At 41.6% G+C, this 18937-nt stretch overlaps 1 long non-coding RNA gene across 1 annotated transcript; it reads right to left on the reverse strand.

Annotated features, from left to right (window-relative positions):
- Positions 1 to 790: 790 nt before the first annotated feature.
- Positions 791 to 16758, reverse strand: LOC118938709. Its single transcript, XR_005035959.1, has 2 exons — positions 16702 to 16758; positions 791 to 914 (listed from the first exon to the last, which is right to left on the reverse strand). It is a non-coding gene; the product is annotated as an uncharacterized LOC118938709 (long non-coding RNA).
- Positions 16759 to 18937: the final 2179 nt, after the last annotated feature.

Genomic DNA, 18937 nt, shown 5'->3' on the forward strand with positions numbered 1-18937 from the left:
GGCTAGTAACATAGTTCGGGAGATCAGGCAATAGGTAGATAACAGGAAATCCAATAGGCTAAAACTATCATACACGGGAGGAGTAAATCACAGGCAACCCAAAGACGTTTTTCACAAAACAAACAATAGCTCACAGTGATGGGGTGCAAAGAACTGAACTAAATAGTGTGTGATAATGACATACAGGTGTGTGAACAGGTGATTGGGATCTGGAGAGTGAGCTGCGTTCAGGGGATCCAGGTGTTTGAGAGTGAGCTGGAAAGTGGGCTGGAAAATGAGCTGCGTTCAGGGGATCTACGTGTTTGAGGATGTGAGTTGGAAGCAGACGTTACACTTTAGCAGAATCTTTTTTAATACCGCACATGATCAAAATGGCAGGCTACTTTGACACTGACAAAAACGACCTGGTCTTAAATCAATAGCCTAGTCCTATGTGTGCGGAGACACATATTGTAGGCTACGATATGAGGAAATTATAGTCCTAAAAATGCTTCCAGTTTCACTGGCTCACCAAATGACACACAGCTCACTTGCTGGTGATGGTAAATGCGCTCATTCCAAAAGCCTCTTTTGTTAAACAATATTTGGAAGTCGATGAAATATTTTGGTAGCCTACAGTATAGTATTCTCTTCTCAGCAGGAGCAATTTTCTTTACAAGCTGTGTTTCCCGATGAAAAATAAGGGTAGGGTTGTAGAGAATCATGAATGTAATAAGAAATCTTTGGTTCTGGCTTAAGACCGGTAGCAACCACAACAGAATGTCCGGTCAGAACAAGGATGAGGCAGATGTCCAGGTTAAGGGGAGTTTAATGGAAGAAGATGTCCACATTCACACACATACACACACCTGATCCCTCATGGTTCAGATAACTGAGATGCATGTCCAGTGAGAACTGACATGAACTATGTGGTTCTGAAAGGAAAGAAAGAAAACTTAGGCTATAGCACTGCTATAATATGAATGACATGGCTGTATAAACTAGCACAGGTAAATAAATATATAACAGCAAGGGTTATACACTACAGCAGGCATAAGGCCTAGTCACATGGCATAAGACTAAACAGCCTGTTGGACTTGTACATATGAAACTCAGGCAAATGTGCTCAAATAAAAATTACAGTAATTTTGAAATGTATACATAATATAATTACAATAAGCATGAGTGATATATATATATATATATATATATATATATATATATATATATATATGAGAGAGAGAGCGAGAGAGAGAGAGAACATAGCCTAGCACCATAAATTAGCAATGCTAATAAACGGCTAATCGCTAACAGTCATGCTAAAATGCTCATGCATTCCAATACAAAATGCTAACAGTAGTGCTAACACTAGCTGGAGCACGAGCGAGCAAACAAGCTCAACACACGGTAATTGTACACAATAAACCACAAAACTTAGCTCCACATAATATGATACAGATCAAGGCACTTATGTTCAGATGCTCGCACAATTAAACATCAGGAATACAGGGATTCAGTCCACAGGAGGAAAACATGTGGAAGGCCTCATCAGGATGGGGAAAGTAGGTTTCTGACCACACAGCATGCTGGGATTAATAGATTAACTGAAACTGAAGTCCCGGGAATCAAGGCCACTGATAGGCTGAAGGAGATGTGGTGATAGTATTTGGCGTGACCTTAACCAATAAGACACAAACAAAAGTGGGGGTCCTCTGAATGGGAGACTAAAGTGCCCGACTAGAACTAACCAGAAGGGATGGCTGGAATCAGCTGACTGAAGTTTGCAGTTAGCACCCACAATTGTATTTGAAATAATGCGAAAGGCCTGTTTTGCCTGCATGCTGTTTTTTTCAGTTATAGATTTGCTGTGCATTCCTGACTGTAGGCTATTCCTTGTTATTGGGCTACAATCCACAGCTAGGCTATTTTTTTAAAGAAGCTATTGATCCTCTGTGGCTAAATTATAGGCCTGCTCATGGTGTAGTAGGCTATTCTGAATTATTTAATTTATTTCTGAACAGACAGCAGTAAATATATAACTTTGGCAAATGTATTCCAATATATCAGGGGTGCTGCAGTTCCTTCAGAATGCTTCGCATGGCTATGATTCTAAAAGGAAATCAATTATGAAGTGCAATGCTTGAGAGATGAGAGTTGCAGACTCATATCTATCAGAGCAGAGAGGGATCATAGAAAGTAAATCTCATTCCAGTCATGTGAGATACTGGTGCGCTTCTCACACAGCCATGGCCACACGTTGTTCTCAAATATAGTTTACAATGTTGTGCAAACCATAAAGCCGGGCCCAAATAAACCCTGAGAATATTAGGCCCGGGCAGAAAATATAATTTATCACATTATGTTTTTTTTTTGTGACGGGCAGGAGAATTAACGGAGAGGCAACTCGAATGAACTTTGATCACTTTTATTCAAATTTTTGAAAATTGAAAATACAATATCATGCTATGAGAGGTACCGGAGCCAGTCAAAATGTTTCCAGAACAAAACAGCCCAAAACAGAGTGGTGCCAATTGCTGTTCCGGCAGGATCCTGCTCAAATTAAGCACCAGCTACACCCAACCATAGGCATGTTTAGTTACAGAGCTATACCCAACCAATGGCATGTTTAGTTACAGAGCTATACCCAACCAATGGCATGTTTAGTTACAGAGCTATACCCAACCAATGGCATGTTTAGTTACAGAGCTATACCCAACCAATGGCATGTTTAGTTACAGAGCTATACCCAACCAATGGCATGTTTAGTTACAGAGCTATACCCAACCAATGGCATGTTTAGTTACAGAGCTATACCCAACCAATGGCATGTTTAGTTACAGAGCTATACCCAACCAATGGCATGTTTAGTTACAGAGCTATACCCAACCAATGGCATGTTTAGTTACAGAGCTATACCCAACCAATGGCATGTTTAGTTACAGAGCTATACCCAACCAATGGCATGTTTAGTTACAGAGCTATACCCAACCAATGGCATGTTTAGTTACAGAGCTATACCCAACCAATGGCATGTTTAGTTACAGAGCTATACCCAACCAATGGCATGTTTAGTTACAGAGCTATACCCAACCAATGGCATGTTTAGTTACAGAGCTATACCCAACCAATGGCATGTTTAGTTACAGAGCTATACCCAACCAATGGCATGTTTAGTTACAGAGCTATACCCAGCCAATGGCATGTTTAGTTACAGAGCTATACCCAACCAATGGCATGTTTAGTTACAGAGCTATACCCAACCAATGGCATGTTTAGTTACAGAGCCATACCCAACCAATGGCATGTTTAGTTACAGAGCCATACCCAACCAATGGCATGTTTAGTTACAGAGCTATACCCAACCAATGGCATGTTTAGTTACAGAGCTATACCCAACCAATGGCATGTTTAGTTACAGAGCTATACCCAACCAATGGCATGTTTAGTTACAGAGCTATACCCAACCAATGGCATGTTTAGTTACAGAGCTATACCCAACCAATGGCATGTTTAGTTCATTTTTGAAACTGCACTTGAAGAAACTCTGAAAGTTCTTGAAATTTTCCAGCTTGACTGACCTTCATGTCTTAAGTGTAATGATGGACTGCTGTTTCTCTTTGCTTATTTGAGTTGTTCTTGTCATAATATGGATTGGTATTTTACCAAATAGGGCCATCTTGTCACAAAACAACTGATTGGCGCAAACGCATTAAGAAGAAAGTAAATACCACAAATTAACTTCTAAGAAGGCACACCTGTTAATATAAATGCATTCCAAGTGACTACCTCATTAACCTGGTTGAGAGAATGCCAAGAGTGTACAAAGCTGTCATCAAGACAAAGGGTGGCGATTTGAAGAGTTTAACACTTTTTTGGTTACAACATGATGCCATGTGTTATTTCATAGTTTTGATGGCATCACTATTATTCTACAATGTAGAAAATAGTCAAATTAAAGAAAGGTTACTGTGAACACTGAGGATGCACCCGCTTTAAGTTACAGTTTTAACAGTGGCCAAGTAAGCTACTGTGGCTATTTTATCATAATGTAAGCCTACCAGAGACCCCCTACCATCAGAAACAATATTGCAAATGCATCCCATTACATTTTGACATGGAAATAGTTGTTTTATCATTCAGCCTACAGTAGCAGGAAATGTGTGCTGTTCAATGTTGGCATATATTCCATTAAACTTTTTTTTAAACAGTCTGGGCTTGACATTAACCCATTTATCCATTTGTCCTTCAGACCAGGAGGTGACTGAAAATCTAGTGTTGTTTGATGCAAGAAAACATTTTACAAAATAAAATCCATTATTATTCCCATACCATTATTACAGTGAATCAGACAAATGATGCTACCCTCTGCTTATTTGGCTACTTAGCTTATTCAAGCCTGTCTCAAAATACAACACTTCCCCTTGAAGACTACAAAAAATATATTTTTACCTGACTCGCTTTTCAAAGATGTCTAGAAATGTACAAGTTTTGTGCTCTTGTAGGAAGCGATCATTCCCCTATTGCTGACTACAAATTATCTATAACTGGGCTAATAACTCACTAGCTAGCAAAGGGTATGAGGCTACATGCAGCTCTCTCTGATCTTAAAGCAGCACATCTACTCACACCCGCTCATGCTGTAAACACTGTCGAGTTTAAAGTAAATGGCACAGATCCATATGTGACTCGTTTCAGGAAACTAGGCGTATGTCGCATGTCACCACCTCACAGGAGAGGCATTTGAATGTAAACATAAATGCCTTCTGAAAAAGGTGAACTTTCATGTGACTTACTAACAAATATGTATTCCATCTGTAAATTAATACAATTGTTAAATTACAAGCCCAGTTGGTTAGACACGGAAAAAGGCCGGAACCTTCCCACTAGCCATGCTTGGAGATAATGAATGGGCTGGACATGCTGGGAGAATAGTTTGGATTGGTCTGCTTCCTTTGCTAGCTAAACTACTAAAGTAGATGTTAAGTTGTTAAAACTGTCACCATTTCATTACAATATGATTTGGCCAATTTACTTACAGTGGGGCAAAAAAGTATTTAGTCAGCCACCAATTGTGCAAGTTCTCCCACTTAAAAAGATGAGAGAGGCCTGTAATTTTCATCATAGGTACACTTCAACTATGACAGACAAAATGAGAGAAAAGAAATCCAGAAAAATCACATTGTAGGATTTTTAATGAATTTATTTGCAAATTATGGTGGAAAATAAGTATTTGGTCACCTACAAACAAGCAAGATTTCTGTCTCTCACAGACCTGTAACTTCTTCTTTAAGAGGCTCCTCTGTCCTCCACTCGTTACCTGTATTAATGGCACCTGTTTGAACTTATGCACCTATGATGAAAAAGGCCTCTCATCTTTAAGTGGGAGAACTTGCACAATTGCTGGCTGACTAAATACTTTTTGCCCCACTGTATATTTGCAATACATTTTAATTAAACATTTATTTTACAAATTCATCTAAGTGCATGTCGACATTTATTTTTTACATTTGAAAATATATTAAACAAATACAGTACCAGTCAAGTTGACACCTTCTCATTCAAGGGTTTGTCTTTATTTTTTACATTGTAGAATAATAGTGAAGACATCAAAACTATGAAAAAAACACATATGGAATCATGTAGTAACCAAAAAAAGTGTTAAACAAATCCAAATGTATTTTATTTGTGAGGTTCTTCAAAGTAGCCACCCTTTGCCTTGATGACAGCTGTGCTAGAGGTGTAACAGTTCACTGCACTGAACCGGTTTGTTATACGTGACTCACCAAATGGATTCTGTCTTATGGGTTTTGTCCAACATGTCTCTGGACCCACTCACTGTCACAGTCATACTCTGGACCTAGTTTTGTCCCATGGAATAAATGTTGTGGATCTTAATGTTTTTCCTCATAATCCTGGACTATCGGACCACCATTTTATTACGTTTGCAATTGCAACAAATAATCTGCTCAGACCCCAACCAAGGAACATCAAAAGTCGTGCTATAAATTCACAGACAACACAAAGATTCCTTGATGTCCTTCCAGATTCCCTCTGTCTACCCAAGGACGCCAGAGGACAAAAATCAGTTAACCACCTAACTGAGCTCAATTTAACCTTGCGCAATACCCTAGATGCAGTTGCACCCCTAAAAACATTTCTCATAAGAAACTAGCTCCCTGGTACACAGAAAACACCCGAGCTCTGAAGCAAGCTTCCAGAAAATTGGAACGGAAATGGCGCCCCACCAAACTGGAAGTCTTCCGACTAGCTTGGAAATACAGTACCGTGCATTATCGAAGAGGCCTTACTGCTGCTCGATCATCCTATTTTTCCATTCATTAACTTCTTTGAGGGAAAAGATCATGATTATTATAAAGCAAATTACGGACTCCTCTTTAAATCTGCGTATTCCTTCAAAGCTCAGTTGTCCTGAGTCTGCACAACTCTGCCAGGACCTAGGATCAAGAGAGACGCTCAAGTGTTTTAGTACTATATCTCTTGACACAATGATGAAAATAATCATGGCCTCTAAACCGTCAAGCTGCATACTGGACCCTATTCCAACTAAACTACTGAAAGAGCTGCTTCCTGTGCTTGGCCCTCCTATGTTGAAAATAATAAACGTCTCTCTATCCACCGGATGTGTACCAAACTCACTAAAAGTGGCAGTAATAAAGCCTCTCTTGAAAAAGCCAAACCTTGACCCAGAAAATATAAAAAACTATCGGCCTATATTGAATCTTTCATTCCTCTCAAACATTTTAGAAAAGGCTGTTGCGCAGCAACTCACTGCCTTCCTGAAGATAAACAATGTATACGAAATGCTTCAGTCTGGTTTTAGACCCCATCATAGCACTGAGACTGCACTTGTGAAGGTGGTAAATTACCTTTTAATGGCATCAGACCGAGGCTCTGCATCTGTCCTTGTGCTCCTAGACCTTAGTGCTGCTTTTGATACCATCGATCACCACATTCTTGTGGAGAGATTGGTAACCCAAATTGGTCTACATGGACAAGTTCTGGCCTGGTTTAGATTTTATCTGTCGGAAAGATATCAGTTTGTCTCTGTGAATGGTTTGTCCTCTGACAAATCAACTGTAAATTTCGGTGTTCCTCAAGATTCCGTTTTAGGACCACTATTGTTTTTCTTTTAAACTGAGACAAAACAGATATGCTTGTTCTAGGTCCCAAGAAACAAAGAGAACTTCTGTTGAATCTGACAATTAATCTTAATGGTTGTACAGTCGTCTCAAATAAAACTGTGAAGGACCTCGGCGTTACTCTGGACAGTGATCTATCTTTTGAAGAACATATCAAGACTGTTTCAAGGACAGCTTTTTTCCATCTACGTAACATTGCAAAAATCTGAAACTTTCTGTCCAAAAATTATGCAGAAAAATTAATCCATGTCACTTCTAGGTTACACTACTGCAATGCTCTACTTTCCGGCTACCCAGATAAAGCACTAAATAAACTTCAGTTAGTGCTAAATACGGCTGCTAGAATCCTGACTAGAACCAAAAGATTTGATCATATTAATCCAGTGCTAGCCTCCCTACACTGGCTTCCTGTCAAGGCAAGGGCTGATTTCAAAGTTTTACTGCTAACCTACAAAGCATTACATGGGCTTGCTCCTACCTATCTCTCTGATTTGGTCCTGCCGTACATACCTACACGTACGCTACGGTCACAAGACGCAGGCCTCCTAATTGTCCCTAGAATGTCTAAGCAAACAGCTGGAGGCAGGGCTTTCTCCTATAGAGCTCAATTTTTGGTCTGCCTACCCATGTGAGAGACGCAAACTCTGTCTCAACCTTTAAGTCTTTACTGAAGACTCATCTCTTCAGTGGGTCATATGATTGAGTGTAGTCTGGCCCAGGAGTGGGAAGGTGAACGGAAAGGCTCTGGAGAAACGAACCGCCCTTGCTGTCTCTGCCTGGCCAGTTCCCCTCTTTCCACTGGGATTCTCTGCCTCTAACCCTATTACAGTGGCTGAGTCCCTGGCTTACTAGGGCTCTTTCATACCGTCCCTAGGAGGGGTGCGTCACTTGAGTGGGTTGAGTCACTGATGTGATCTTCCTGTCTGGGTTGGCGCCCCCCCCTTGGGTTGTGCCGTGGCGGAGATCTTTGTGGGCTATACTCGGCCTTGTCTCAGGATGGTAAGTTGGTGGTTGAAGATATCCCTCTAGTGGTGTGGGGGCTGTGCTTTGGCAAAGTCGGTGGGGTTATATCCTTCCTGTTTGGCCCAGTCCGGGGGTGTCCTCGGATGGGGCCACAGTGTCTCCTGACCCCTCTTGTCTCAGCCTCCAGTATTTATGCTGCAGTAGTTTATGTGTCGGGGGGCTAGGGTCAGTTTGTTATATCTGGAGTACTTCTCCTGTCCTATCCGGTGTCCTGTGTGAATTTAAGTATGCTCTCTCTAATTCTCTCTTTCTTTCTCTCGGAGGACCTGAGCCCTAGGACCATGCCTCAGGACTACCTGACATGATGACTCCTTGCTGTCCCCTGTCCACCTGGCCGTGCTGCTGCTCCAGTTTCAACTGTTCTGCCTGTGATTATTATTATTTGACCATGCTGGTCATTTATGAACATTATGAACACCTTGGCCATGTTCTGTTATAATCTCCACCCAGCACAACCAGAAGAGGACTGGCCACCCCACATAGAGAGGAACCAGGCTAGGTTTCTTCCTAGGTTTTGCCTTTCTAGGGAGTTTTTCCTAGCCACCGTGCTTCTACACCTGCATTGCTTGCTGTTTGGGGTTTTAGGCTGGGTTTCTGTACAGCACTTTGAGATATCAGCTGATGTACGAAGGGCTATATAAATACATTTCATTTGATTTATGTAGCAAAAATTTGAATTTCTGTTTTTTACAATGGATAAAAGTAGAGACTCGGAGATACAAAATGGTATATCATACACTGCATTTGAGGAAAGTAATTATGCTTTGAAAGTTGAGAAAATTGCATTTTAGCATTTCGGTGAGAGAGCTCTTCTTTGTCTACACCCATTCAGCATTGTTCACACCCTCTTAAGCTTTAGCCCCACCCATCTCCTTGCGTTCAGAGCGCACTCTTGACGCTCTGGCCGATGATTTGTTTACCTCTGGATAACATGAAAAAAGTCGAACCAGCTCTGCTGACTAACAATTTCATTATGCTTTTGTGCTGATGTTTACTGACACCGACCATATTCAACGGGTGTTGTACACTTTAGCTTAAGACATGTAGCTAGCTAGGTAAACAATGAACCTAGCTAGGTAAACAACATGTAAGATCACACACATCACGTCATGCTAGCTAACGAGCCAGCCTGCTAACGCTAGCTAACAGTACACTTTAGCTTAAAAGGAAACCACTTTGTCAAAATTATAAACATGTTATATCTGAAAATGTAGCGAGCTAGACTATCTTACCTGTCTGTATACATCATTATACATGATGATGGACGTGTCTCCCTGGATCCATACCACAAATGCCCTTAGTTTGAAGACGTAATCCGGAAACAGGTGTTTTCCCACCTCTTTAGCGATCATATTCTAATTCTAATCATTTCAAAACTCGATCCTCCAGAAAGTGGAGAGCAACACTTATGCAGCTACATTATAAAAAAGCCGCGTTCGACAGGGTTACCAACACAGACTGACCAGCTCAAATAGACAAAAGTCTTATATATTGCAGACTAATACAAACTCACCTCTCGGCATGTCCAGCCCACTCATTATCTCAGCCAATCATGGCTAGTGGGAAGATTGCTGTCTTTTTATGTAGTTTAACCAACAAGGCTTGTAATTTAACAATTTATTCGTATTTCCAGATGGCAAGTTTGTTAAAGCACATGAAAGTTCACATGTTCAAGAAGGCATTTCTGCCCAAAAATGCATTTTGATTAAAAAAAAACGTTTTTATTCAAACTGCTCCGCTGTGAAGTCGTGACTTGCGATATACACCTAGTTTCTTTAATCGGGTCACATATATGGTCGTTTTTTGGTTGGTTTAAAGTTTAGGTTTTGCCATACATTTTTCCATCTGCCATTTTCACATGTAACAGTGTTGTTTCCCAGCCATCTGCATCCACTCACCATTCCTGATAAACGACCACTGCGCTGCAGCTGACCCCAGGGCCAGGAGGTTGCCAACTTCAAGAGCCAGGAGTTAATAGAGCAGGTGTTCTTCCAGATTGACACCTGTGTTAATTACAGTGATTGTGGCCACTATTTTCACAGCTCCTGCTTTTCCAAAGTCCCTCACAACATGGCACCGAATATGTTTAGTTTTTTGCCCTAGCACTACACAGTTGATTCAAATAAACAATCAAAGCTTGATGATGAGGTGGTTATTTGAATCAGCTGTGTAGTGCTAAGGCAACAACCACAATGTACACCAAGAGGGGCCCCAGGATTGAGTTTGGGAAACACTGCTATATTGAAAGGAGAAGAGGAGATGAATGTGAAAAAGTGGAGAAAGGAGGGTGGATGCAAAAGAAAGAGATGTCTCACAAAGTAATCAAAACCACCGTTAAGACAATCTCCAAATGGTGCTGGGCACGCAGACTTGTTTTTGTGTTATCAGCAAAGACGCCATTCTCCTCTAAGCTGGACTGGGGCCCACCGAGCGATTCCATTACAGACGAAATGGGATAGCAGCACAATTATCTCAAGTCCAATTCTCCAAACCCCATTGTATCTGTAAACTGAGGCCTGAGCAAGGATTAATGTGTGTGTCTGTGGGTTGGTGAGGGTGGTAAGGAGGTAGACTGGGAGTAAATCAGGAAGAGGGGAGGGAAGCTTGTGAGTGGAGGAGGAGTGAAGCTGGAGAAGGGGGAGGGAGGAGGGGGAGTGAGTGGGGAGGGAAGTAGGGGGAGGGAGGAGGGGGAGTGAGTGGGGAGGGAAGTGGGGCGAGGGTGGAGGGAAGCGGGAGGAGGAGGGAGTGGGGGGGGGGATAAAGCAGGGGGAGGGGATGGGGGAGGGGGAGGGGGGTGGCTGGAGGAGGAAGGGCTGTAGCTCTAGCTCTTTCCACTAATCACAAAGGGAGAGGAAGAAGAAAAGAGACCAATAAATATATGGAACACTGGAAAGAAAATAAGCTCTTGAATCAAAAGGCTGGCTTTGTGTGCCATGGAGATCAGTTTGGGGTGGTTGTCTGGAGGATGCCTACCACAACAGGAAGAGAACAAAAACAGCGACAGGGAAAATATATAAACAAAAAGCCTATTTACTGTTGCATGTAATGGCAAAACCCAATCGCCAGAGAGTGACGCAACGTTGCAATGGCTGGCGGAATGACAAAAGCTCCTGGCATTCCCATCATGCTTCTCATCTCACTTTACCATACAATGATGACATTATGTGCAAGGTCTTTTGCTACTGCATCCATATTGTGCCAACGCTCAACAGTATTGGATAAAAGTCAGGCCTTCTAGTTGGGTATCAACTTTTTAAGGCCTTTCCCTTGACACATCATCAACACAAAAGGTGTGAGATTACCATCAACCAGTGGCGACCCGTCATTCAGGGTGGTGGGGTTGAGCCCCACATTTTTAGCTACACATTTTTTTTTTGGAGGGGGGGGGGGGATTGCCTGTTTTGCATGTTATTTTGGCATTATCACATATCACATAAGTTTACAAACAATGTAAAAAAAAAATAAACAAAGCTGAATACAAACATGATCTATTTTTTGCTTTATTGAGTAAGGCAGCTCCAAAATGCAGGTGTTTCAGCCTAGCTCAGTGCTTTCTGTGGTGGTGGGGCAGTCAGAGGAAAATACGGAGCGTAATGGTTGGTAATGTTCTCTAGTTGCGCCATGATTGGCTTAGTGTTCTGTCACTCATGGGGACACTACGTTACCGCCAAGTCTAAGGGTAGAGCTTGAAAATACAAGCCCGTTTGGGTGCTGCCATAGAGTTACATTAGAAGTGCACATCCAAGAAGGCTCAGGGTCATTGGCCACAAATAAAATGACGTCAAATCGTGTAATATCTACAACTTGATTGGACTGATCATGTCAATATCACACTTTCAAAATCTTAGCTAGCAGTCATCATCATGAATCAAGTTGACAATCTACTGGCAAATCCTTTTTAATCCTTGTCATATGAAGATAAATAATTAAGAGAAATTCTAGATAAAACATATCAGTGCTCATCGGCCATTGGACATAAACATTACACAACAAGTTGGAAATCGCAAATTCAACAATGAGTGGTTTGGAAGGAATCAGTGGCTAACTGCAAGCATTTCAAAACAATCACTAGTCTGCTATTCAGTGGAGTGGCTATGTTGTCTCAAATCTGGCATTAAGGGTCTCTTTTCCAAGTTTAAAATTATTAACATTCAACATTGGCCATGCTGTCAATGAAGCATGATTTGTTTCACGCTCAAAACAACGGTGAACTGCGAAATCTGACTTCAGTGAGTTCAAGACAACTGGGAACTTGGAAATAACTAGCTCTGACTGGAAAAATATGTTTTGAACGGTCATCCAACTCGCAATTATAAATCCGGAACTTGGGTCTCTTTCTAGAGCTATGACCTGAAGATCACTGACGTCATCATGATTCAACCTTGTTTTTTTCCGAAACTCGGTCTTCTCACAAAGACGTCTGTAGCGTCCGAAAGGTTTGGGCTAAAAAACTAATATGACCCCCCTGGAAAGACAAGACTGTCACAAACACAATGGTGTTCGCCGTTTTGTGACTCGTCTGAAGTCGGTACAGCCGATCTGCCAACTTCTGTCTGTACACTCTTAGAATAAAGGGTTTAAAAATGGTTCTCTGCAGAGGGATAGGGTTCTTTCTACCAATAACTGTTTTGATCAGAAGAACCCTTTTAGGAAGAAAGCATTCTTTGATGATTATTTGGAAGGCAAGAAGGATTCTTTGGAAGGCAGGAAGGGTTCTTCATATACAGTATATTATTTCTCAGCATGGTCTATTGGAGGGAGATTTTCATTGGTTAATACATTTTATGCTACAGAAAGATAAATAACATACAATTTTCTAAAATAATACAATCTGTAGGATTTATTGCACCCATTAATGAGATGGTTGTTCTAGTTTAGATGATTGAGGTCGTCTCAATATTCAATCTTCCCTACCCTGGCAGTCATTCTGAATGCAGGTTGCGGGTGATTAACAATTCCACTTGTTGGATATCCTAACTGGACTCCAAAAGGAACTACACATCACTTTGCATGCCAGCATAATATGATTTGAAGGCTTGATGTGGCCTGTAAACCAGGAGATTCCTAACACCACTGTGTTACGGTATACAGTAACTAGGCCCTCAAAGAAAGGCCTTATGATACAGTGGGGTAAAAAAGTATTTAGTCAGCCACCAATTGTGCAAGTTCTCCCACTTAAAAAGATGGAGATTCAGTCTTCCCAGCCTGGTGCAGGTCTACAATTTTGTTTCTGGTGTCCTTTGACAGCTCTTTGGTCTTGGCCATAGTGGAGTTTAGAGTGTGACTGTTTGAGGTTGTGGACAGGTGTCTTTTATACTGGTAACAAGTTCAAACAGGTGCCATTAATACAGGTAATGAGCGGAGGACAGAGGAGCCTCTTAAAGAAGAAGTTACAGGTCTGTGAGAGACAGAAATCTTGCTTGTTTGTAGGTGACCAAATACTTATTTTCCACCATAATTTGCAAATAAATTCATTAGAAATCCTACAATGTGATTTTCTGGATTTTGTTTCCCTCATTCTGTCTGTCATAGTTGAAGTGTACCTATGATGAAAATTACAGGCCTCTCTCATCTTTAAGTGGGAGAACTTGCACAATTGGTGGCTGACTAAATACTTTTTTGCCCCACTGTATATGTAATTTATTGTCATAAATAATACAATTTTAAAGGCTAATATCGCTGGTGGAACCGTTCAAAGAGGGTTCTAGGAATAACCCTCCAAAGATAAAAGGGTTCTAGGTAGAACCTTTTAGATTATAAAATGGTTCTTGGTAGAACCCTTCATAGTGGGTTCTAGGCAGAATGCTTCATAGAGTGTCCTAGGTAGAACTTTATACAGAGGGTTCTTTGAAGAACCCTACATAGAACCCCCTGCAAAGGGTTCTACCCAGCACCAAAAAGGGTTCCCCTATGGGGACAAATTGGAAAAACCCCTGTATGGTTCTACTTGACAAGTGTAGCATCCGAACAGTTTGGGCTACATACTAATATGACACCACCATCGACTCTCACGAACACATGGTGGTTTGGTCTAGGACAGGGTTCCCCGCTGAGTTTTCTGAAAAATAAAATAAAAAACATAAGACTGTAAAAACACAAATCAGCTCCTAGTGATTTTAATTTTGGAAATCTGTTCCAAAGTATTCCCACTCATAATAGAGCGATGTATGTGATCATATACAAATGTAGGCTAGGTTTGAAATTATATTTTTTTCAAACAGTATATCCGTTTGGGTTTCTTGCGGTCAATTTGTAGTCTACAAATTCATTTTTTACTACGTTCCGGCCTCCTGACCATCGGCTCAAGAAAAAAAGAAAAAAAAAAAGAATTGGCCTGCAGCTGAATTTAGTTGATGATCCCTACTCTAGTACACCCACAAGCCTCACAAGACTCATCTGAAAGTACCACGGTACCAGTAAAACATTATGGAAGTATTTATGAATGTACTTTAGTGCCAAAAAAAAGGGGTTAAATATGGGTTGAGTTTTCTTTCTGTATATCTCTTAGATATAGGACAGACACTTGAAAACATACCCTTAGACCTTAGGTGGTTTTGTGTTAAAGATGTGAGAATACAAAAATCTAAGCCTTCAGTGAACAGGATTTTTTACATGATCTTTATTTTAGTTACCTTAATTGTGTTTCAGCTATCCCTGAACCTGATTTAGCGTCCAGCCTTTTTTCAGTTGTCTTCAAAAAAACGAAGGGTTAATTAAAGGTAGGTTGAATGCTCCGGAATTATCAGAAATAATTCATAAAAGCGATGATGCTTGGATCAAGGCCAGGAAAACAGGCTTAGGCCCGGGCTGGCAAGCTTGTAAGCCACTGAGGAATCATTGTGTAAGACAAATCAGAAAGTCTCAATTTGATTATTATGTAACCGCTCTTTCGGATTGTAATGGGAAACTGTCAAATTCTTGAAGGATTCTACTTCCTCCTCTCTGCCACAACAAATAAATTCAGACACTTGCCTCATTACGGAAAAAAATGCCATTATTGACGCATCATTGTTGGCTCAGTAACCCACATTTTAGTTAATATCGTTATCAGGAAATATTCCAAAAGTATGGAATTCAGGACGGGGATAGTAGTGATCTTAATAATTATGACCCCGTTTCAAGGCTTCCTTGTCTAGCTAAGATTATTGAACCCTTGGTAAATGTACAACTTTTCTCTTTATTATCTGAGAAATGTATTTTTAATGTAAACCAATCAGGGTTTAGGCCTGGCCATAGCACTATTACAGCAACCACTTTAGTTGTTGATGATCTTGTCAATACTTTAGAAACTCAAATGAAATATGCTGCTTTGTTAGTGGACCTGTCAAAAGCTTTTGATACTGTTTATCAGGCTATTTTATTGAATAAGTTGTCCTCGATAGGCCTGAGCTTTGACACCTGTTCATGGTTTCATGATTATCTTAGTGACAGAACTCAGGCCACCGTGATTGATGGGGTTAAGTCGGAATTTCATGAAGTGCACAAAGGTGTGCCACAGGGGTCGATTTTGGAAGCTGTTCTCTTCATTAGTTATATGAACACCATTGGTCAAGCTGTTAAAAATGGTCAACTTCATCTCTATGCGGACGATACTATTATGTATGCTATTGCCCTGACTGTTGACCTGGCTGTGTCAAAACTACTGTCAGATGTTATTGCTATGCAGGAATCTCTTGCTTATGTAAAACTTGTTCTTAATACGGGCAAAACAAAATACATAATGTTCACTCATTAGATGGTTCTCCAATTGAACGTGTTCCCGCATATAAATACTTAGGCATTTGGATTTATATGGATGTGACGTTAAAAAAGGTTAAGAAGTTCAGATTTAAAGTTGGCTTTTTGTATCGAAACAGATTGTGCCGTTCTCTAAGCAGTAGGGAAGCAGATTATTCAGTCAACCTTTTTATCTGTTCTTGATTATGGTGATATTACTTATAAAATACAGCTGCTACAACTCTTAAACCTTTAAATGCCATCTACCATAGTGCCCTTCGTTTTGTTACAGGTGACAGTTTTGATACTCATCACTGCATCCTGTATCAAAAATGCCCTACTTTATAAACGTCAGTCTTATCTAACTTTGCTGTTGAAGTATAGACATCTGAGTTGCATAACCAGATCACAGAATTGGTTAACTCTTGAGATTCCTAGGGTCTTCACCGAGCTAGGTAAATCTGCTTTTAGCTTTAAAGCACCATATTGTTGGAACAAAATTTCAAAACACATTTAATTGAGATGTTCTGCTGCCGTTCGCAACGTTTAGAGTATTGATTGGGGACTTATTTGTGGAGGAATGTTACTGTTTTTCTGGGCGATTTGTGATGTTTTACTTGTGCTTCCCATGACTGTGTTTTTGTATCCTAATGTGCCAAATTTACAGTGCCAGTCAAAAGTTTGGACACACCTACTCATTCAACACAACTATGAAATAACACATATGGAATCATGTAGTAAGCAAAAAAGTGTTAAACAAATAGCCACCCTTTGCCTTAACGACAGCTTTGCACACTCTTGGCATTCTGTCAACCAGCTTCACCTGGAATTCAATTCAGGCCAGGTCATCTGATGCAGCACTCCATCACTCTCCTTCTTGGTAAAATAGCCCTTACTCAGCCTGGATGTGTGTTGGGTCATTGTCCTGTAGAAAAACAAATGATAGTGGGACTAAGTGCAAACCAAATGGGATTGCGTATCGCTGCAGAATGCTGTGGTAGCCATGCTGGTTAAGTGTGAATGAATTGAATTTTAAATAAATCACAGACAGTGTCACCAGCAAAGCACCCCCACACCATAACAACTCCTCCTCCATGCATTACGGTGGGAAATATACATGCGGAGTTAATCCGTTTAACCAAAACTCTCCAATTTGAATTCAGACCAAAGGACACATTTCTGACGGTCTAATGTCCATTGCTCGTGTTTCTTGGCCCAAGCAAGTCTCTTCTTATTGGTGTCCTTCAATAGTGGTTTCTTTGAAGCAATTCGATCATGAAGGCCTGATTCACACAGTCTCCTCTGAACAGTTGATGTTGAGATGTGTTAATTGAACTCTGTGAATCATTTATTTGGGCTGCAATTTCTGAGGCTGGTAACTCTAATGAACTTATGAACTGGTAACTATAATGAACTTATACTTAGCAGAGGTAACTCTGGGTCTTCCATTCCTGTGGCGGTCCTCATGAGAGTCAGTTTCATCATAGCGCTTGATGGTTTTGTCATCAAGGCAAATGGTGGCTATTTGAAGAAGTGTTTAACACTTTTTTGGTTACAACATGATTCCATATGTGTTATTTCATAGTTGTGTCCGTGCATTGACTACCGGGCCTTAACGACATAACAATCAAGAATCGTTACCCCCTACCACTCCTCTCCTATGGCTTTCGAACCTCTCCGGGGGCCACCATCTTCTCCAAACTGGACCTTCGGAATGCTTACCACCTGGTTTGGATTCGCAAAGGGGATGAGAGGAAGACAGCCAGTGGACATTATGAGTACTTGGTCATGCCGTTTGGACTCACCAACACCTCTGCGGTCTTCCAGGTCCTGGTAAATGATGTGCTCCGGCATTTGTTAAATTGTTTCGTGTTTGTCTACCTCGACGACATCCTATTTTTTTCCCGTTCTGCCAAGAACACGTCCTCCATGTTCGACAAGTCCTTCAGCACCTCCTGGATTTCCAGTTATTTCTGAAAGCAGAGAAATGCAAGTTCCATCGTTCTACTCTCTCCTTTCTGGGATAAGTCATCACTGAAGGAAATGTCCAGAGGGACCCGGAAAAGGTGAAAGCAGTTGTGGATTGGCCCCAACCTAGTCCAGGATGCAGCTACAGCGTTTCCTGGGGTTTGCCAATTTCTAGTTTCATTCGAGGCAACAGCACCCTGGCGGCCCCCCTCTCGGCACTCACCTCTCCCAAGGTACCATTCACATGGTCCCCAGCGGTTGACAGAGCCTTTTTGGACCTGAACCATTGGTTCACTACAGCCCTCATCCATCTGGACCCGTCCCATCAGTTTGTGGTTAAGGTCGATGCTTCTGACGTTGGAGTGGAGGCTAACCTGTCCAAGAGATCTGTTCAGGACCAAAAGCTCCATCCCTGTGCCTTTCTGTCCCATCGTCTCAACTCTGCAGAAAGAAACTACAACGTGGGTAACAGAGAACTCCTGGTGTTCAAGATGGCACTGGAGGAGTGGAGGCACTGGCTGGAGGGAGCAGAACATCCGTTTTTGGTTTGGACCAACCACAATAATTTGTAACAACTCCACACAGCCAAGCACCTTATCTCCAGGCAGGCCCGGTGTGCTCTGTTATTCACCAGGTTCAACTTCACCATTTCCTATCGCCCAGGGTCCAATAATGTTAAACCTGATGCCATTTCTCACCTGTACAGTCCCGCTGAGACTACCTCATGCCTTGCGGCTGCTGTGAGCTTGGGTATTGAGACCCTGGTCCGCAAGGCTCAACATTCCCAGCCTTCCCCTGGAGGGGGCCTGGCTTAACGAGTGTTCGTCCCTAATTCAGTCTGATTCCGGGTCCTGGAAGGGGCTCATTCCTCCTAGCCTACCTTTCATCCGGGTTTCCGTCGAACCCTGGCCTTCCTCTGACAACATTTCTGGTGGCCCACAATGGTTCCTGATGCCTCTGCCTTCGTCGCTGCATGCACCGTTTGTGCTCAGAATAAGACTCCGCGGCAAGCCCCTTCCCGGTGTCCTTCAGCCACAACCTGTCCCTGGTCCCATATCCCCCTGGACTTTTTCACTGGGCACCCTCCATCT

Source organism: Oncorhynchus mykiss, chromosome 14 (assembly GCF_013265735.2).
Source record: "Oncorhynchus mykiss isolate Arlee chromosome 14, USDA_OmykA_1.1, whole genome shotgun sequence".
Classification (NCBI taxonomy): Eukaryota; Metazoa; Chordata; class Actinopteri; order Salmoniformes; family Salmonidae; genus Oncorhynchus; species Oncorhynchus mykiss.